Raw genomic sequence first — 5,512 nt, 5'->3', positions numbered from 1 at the left:
AAAAAAAAACAAAAAAAGAATTAGGACCCAGCGGCTCCATAATCATCTGGCACCTGCTCAATGTTGTACTTATGGTTAGAACCATACATGATGGGAACTCCAGGAACCTTTCTGACTCTTCGTTTAAGGTCTCAGTCAACCGTGGCCACAGTGTAACACTTGCACTGAGTTACTCTCTGTACTAAGTAGTCATCTGCCTTTGGGTGTGCATGGTAATCGTTCAAACCTTGGATCCTTGGAAATCCTTAGAGGCACTCGATACTTTTGCACCAATTTCTCACTTTCAGCCATTACACAGTCAGTTATACAACGGATAAACTTGGCATACAGACAGCCCATCATTGACTACACTAAGTCTAGTTAGGTTTTAACGGAAAAGCTAATAAAGTTGGTATCAACCAGGATGTGGTAAGGTGGGCCCACTGGGATCTATTTTTTCTTGCCTTTTAGATTTTAATCTGTCTTTTTCTTTAAGCCTCTGATCTCTGAGACTAAGCATTTGCTTCATGGTTGCATACTTCCTTGTTTTCTTTTGCTTCCCCATGCTCATGCTGCACTCTCGTTTCTTCCGAAATATGAGACACACTTTTTATCTCCATTTTATTTGTGAAGAAACTGAGGTTCTGAGATGATAGGTGAGTTACTTCAGAACACCAGCTAGTAAATGACGTAAGAGGAAACTGAAGTAAGTTAAACTCTCTGCAAATGGATCAGTCCCATCATATTAGTCTGCATCCTTAAAATATCCTTGTAATAAACTAGCTTTGTTGGGTGCCTATTCCTTACAGTCAACAGATACCTTAGGTAGCTGGTTAATGTAGCTCAGATTGGAGGCAGCTGGATAAAGTAGTTCTCTATCTTTCTATTATTATATAAAGCTATAAGCATTTAAAATAAAATTACAGCAAAATAAACTCCCTCTTGAAAATGTTCCAAGTTAAACATCCTTGTAAGCATTTTGGTTTGACTTTCTTTTCTTGAGTTGTATGACTAAAATGAGGGGTTCCCACTTTGTGAGCATCTGAGCTCTGGCCAGAGGAGTAGGAGTGAAGTGGGGCTGGTACAGAGTTAATACAAAGAGTGCACAAATACACATGCACAACAAGCACCATCTGTAAATTCGGTAAGTAATACATCCTGTATGCACATGGACCATGTGTTCTCAAAGTATGTAGAGGCAGTTAGTTAATATCAATGAAAGAAAGACTCTTGTAAAGTAGTTATTGAATTCATACTAGCTTTTCATCATAAAATTTCTCTATCAACAGATGCAGTGGAATTATATGAGAATCTTCTCTTTTTATGAAATTAAAAGTATAAGGTTGGGCAATTAAGTTTGTGAACTCATCCTAGAAAAAGTGCTGCATACATCATTGCTGTAGATCACTATGGTAACCTTCGAAGTAACACCAGTGCTTAGTCCACCCTTCAAAGCAATTTTGGAACTCTTTTTTTGGAATGGCCATCAAAGCTGTCATTATATTACCCTTTATGTCCTGAATGTCATCAAAATGTCTTCTTTTCAATATTTCCTCTACTTTCAGGTAAAGAAAGAAGTCACTGGGGGCCAGATCAGGTGAGTAGAGAAGGTGTTCCAATACAGTTATTTGCTTACTGGCTAAAAACTCCCTCACAGATAGTGCCATGTGAGCTGGTACATTGTCATGATGCAAGAGCCATGAATTGTTGGCGAAAAGTTCAGGTCGTCTAACTTTTTCANTTTTCAATTACAGCTGACATTCAATATTATTTTATATTAATTTCAGGTATACAGCATAATGCTTAGACATTTGTATAATTTAAGTGATCTCCCTGATTAGTCTAGTACTCACCTGGTACTATACTTGTACATAGTTATTACCATATTATTGACTATATTCCCCATGCTTTACTTTACATCCCCATGACTATTTGTAACTATCAGTTTGTACTTCTTAATCCTTTCACCTTTTTCACCCTGTCTCCCAACCCCCTCCCATTGATCACTCCAACAAATCTAGTACCAACATGACACCATACATAGTTATTACAATATTATTGACTATATTCCTTATCCTATAGACTACATTCTCATGACTACTGTGTAACAATATATTTGTACTTCTTAATCCCTTCCCCTTTTTCACTCACAACCAATCCCCCTCCCATCTGGCAGCCATCAAAATGTTGTCTGTATCTATGAGTTTGTTTCTGTTTTGTTTGTTTATTTTGTTCTTTAGATTCCACATATAAGCAATATCACATTGCATCTGCCTTTCTCTGTCTGACACTCCACTCAGCACAATTTTCTCCAGGTCAACCCATGTTGATGCAGATGACAAGAACCCATTCCATTCTATGGCCAAGCAGTATTCCATTGTATATGTGTACCACCCCCTCCTTATCCATTCATCCATCTATGGACAACCATGCTGCCTCTATATATTGGCCATTGTAAAAAATGCTACAATGAACATATGAACGCACACATCCTGTCAAAGTAGCATTTTGGGTTTCTTAAGATAAATACACTGAAGTGGGATTACTGGATACTTCTTTGTCTCTTGTTATAGGCTTTGTTTTAAAGTCTATTTTGTCTGGTATAAGTATTGTTACCAAAGCTTTGTTTTCCCCCCATTCATTTCCCTTTTCATAAAATATTTTTTTCTATCCCTTTACTTTCATTCTCTGTGTGTATCTTTCAATCTGAAGTGATTCTCTTGTAGGCAGCATACATAAGCATCTTGTTTTCTTATCCATTCAGCCCTCCTATGTCTTCTGAGTGGAGCATTTAATCCATTTACATTAAAAGTAACTGTTGATAGATATGTAGTTATTGCCATTTTATTATTCATAATTTTGATTTTTTTTTCCATCTTAAAGAAGTCCCTCTAACATTCCTTGTAACATTGGTTTGGTGATGATAAACTCCTTTAGCTTTTTCTTGTCTGGGAAATTCTTTATCTGTCCTTTGATTCTGAATGATAGCTTTGCTGGGTAGAGTTATCTTGATTGTAGATTCTTGCTTTTCATCATGTTGAATATTTCCTGCCAATCTCTTCTGGCCTGCAGTTTCTGTTGCGAAATCAGCCAAGAATCTTATGGGAGCTCCTTTATAAGTTACTAGATGTCTTTCTCTTGTTACTTTTAGGATTCTCTCTTTATCTTTGGCATTCTAATTATAATGTGTCTTGATGTGGGCCTGTTTGGGCTCATCTTGTTTGGAACTCTCTGTGCTTCCTGAACTTGTAAGTCTATTTCCTTTGCCAGGTTAGGAAAGTTTTCAGTCACTATTTCTTCAAATACATTCTCAATCCCTTGCTCTCTCTCTTTTCCTTCTGGTATCCCTATCATGCAAATGTTGTTACTCTAGATGTTGTTCCAGAGGTCCCTTAAAGTATCCTCATTTATTTTGGGTTCTTTTTTCTTTTTGCTGTTTTTTTTTTGTTTTGTTTGTTTGTTTTGTTTTGTTTTGTGTTTTAGCTGAGCCATCCTGCCACCTGTTGGCAGCTCAGCGGCAGCTCAGCTCGGGCTGTGACTCGAACTGGCGACTCTGTTGCTCAGAGCTCAAACTCTTGAGCGAGGTCTTAACCAACGCGCCACTCGACCAGCCTTCTTTTTGCTGTTTTGATTGAGTGTTTTCTGCTACCTTGTCTTCCAAATTGCTGATTCTATCCTCTGTTTCATCTAGTCTGCTGGTGATTCCTTCTAGTGATTCTTCATTTCAGTTATTGTATTCTTTGCTTCTGTCTGGTTCTTTTTTATGGTTTCTATGTCTTTTTTTATGCTTGGTAACTCTTTGTTAAAGTTCTCACTAAGTTCCTTGAGCATCTGTATAACCATTGTTTTGAACTCTGTATCTGGCAGGCTGTTTGCCTCCATTTTGTTTAGCTCTTTTTCTGGAGTATTCTCCTGTTTTTTCATTTGGAATTTATTTCTTCATTTCTTCATTTGGCTGCCTCTCTGTGTTTGTTTGTATGTATTAGGTAAATTTGTTATGTCCCCCATGGGTGACCTTATGTAGTAGGTGCCCTGTGGGGCATTGGCACAGTATCCCTGGTCACCTGCCCGGGGTGCTGTAGGAGTGTCTTTTGCATGCCTTCCTGTTATAGTTGAGCCTTGGTTGCTATTGACATGTCAGTGGGTGGGATTGACTCAGGTTTATTGGCTGTGGGGTTTGGCCATGTCTGCAGCTTAGAGGCTGCTGTGTGTGGGGCTTACTCCACTGAGTGGGATTGGCCTCAGAGAGTTCTGGTGCCTGTTGAAACCGTCCTTTGGGTGTGCCGCTTGTGGGGCTAATTGGGTGGTGCTTTGCTGTGGTCTGAAGCCAACCTCCAAGTATGTAGGTTCTGGGGCTTCTTGTGGGGTTCTGGTGCAGGCCCAGGTCACCCACTGCCTGTGACCAGTGGGGGTCTACATGGTAAGAGCTACAAAGCTATCTGCTCTTGTTTGCTGCCTGTGCTAACCCTGGAGGCATGTGGGAGAGGCCACGCCATGAACCAAAAATGTCTGCCACTAGTACCAGGCCTGGGGTAACTCACAAAATGCCAGGACACCCTGAGGTCTTCTGCCACCTGCCAGCCCCCATAAGGTTCAGCCACTGATAATGCTTCATGTGGTATGAATGTTGGGTGAGGCAGGGTCTGAGGGAGTCCCTAGAGTGGGAAGAGTTGTGGTCACCAGGTTAACGTAAATTCTGGTTTGGTGTCAGTGCTGAGCCTGAAGCTACTTAGCAAAAGTCTCAGGGCACACCAAGGCCAGTTGCCACCAGCCTGGAGCCCATGGTTTCCGATACTTATTCCAAGAAAGTGCAATGTGGGTGGGGCTGGCTGCTCATGAGAAAGTGCCTCAGGCGTTGGGGGAGTAGGGTGGAGCTGCATCCCAGTGAGTCAGCATGGCAGAGCTGGGGATCTCATCAGACTAATCAGATTCAGATTTGGCCATAAGTATAGGGGGAGGTTTCAACACGGAAAGATTGTGCCCACCTGCTGGCTGTCCAGGAGGAGAACCCCACACAGGAAAAATGCTGACTATCCTTCATCCCTCATCCTAAAGCCACACAACTCAGTTGGCCCCCTGTGTCTCTGACACCCTTTGAGTCACTGTCCCTCTGCTGAAGCCCAAGGTGAGTGACTGTGAGTGAGATAGTCTGTGTGTGGGCCCTTTGAGAGGATGCCTGGGTTTCCCAAAGCCGGATGGTCAGAATCTTCACTCTTTTTCACAGCCAGGTATTGTGGGGGCTCTTCTTTCTGGCACCAGTACTGGAGCTGGAAAGTCTGGTGTGGGCTGGGGTCCCTCGTTCCTTTGGGGAGAACATTCACAGCTGAGATATCCCTCCCAATTCTCAACTGCCACATGGAGATTTGGGGCCTGTTCTGTGTCTCCACCCCTCCTACCAGTCTCAACATCGCTTCTTCTTTATATCCTTAATCATGAAATTTCTGTTCATCCAGACTTCAGATAGCTCCCCAGGTTGATTGTTCTATAATTCAGGTGTAATTTTAATTTGTACATGGAAGGAAGCAGGCACAGT

At 41.5% G+C, this 5,512-nt stretch overlaps 1 pseudogene; it reads right to left on the bottom strand.

Moving 5' to 3' along the window:
- Positions 1-20: 20 nt before the first annotated feature.
- On the bottom strand, positions 21-544 carry LOC109390097 (rRNA-processing protein FCF1 homolog pseudogene; annotated as a pseudogene).
- Between the last annotated feature and the right edge of the window lie 4,968 nt (positions 545-5,512).

This window comes from Hipposideros armiger, unplaced genomic scaffold (genome assembly GCF_001890085.2).
Source record: "Hipposideros armiger isolate ML-2016 unplaced genomic scaffold, ASM189008v1 scaffold_255, whole genome shotgun sequence".
Lineage (NCBI taxonomy): Eukaryota > Metazoa > Chordata > Mammalia > Chiroptera > Hipposideridae > Hipposideros > Hipposideros armiger.
The sequence above is the reverse complement of the archived record's forward strand: the minus strand, read 5'-3'. Positions and strand labels throughout refer to the sequence as shown.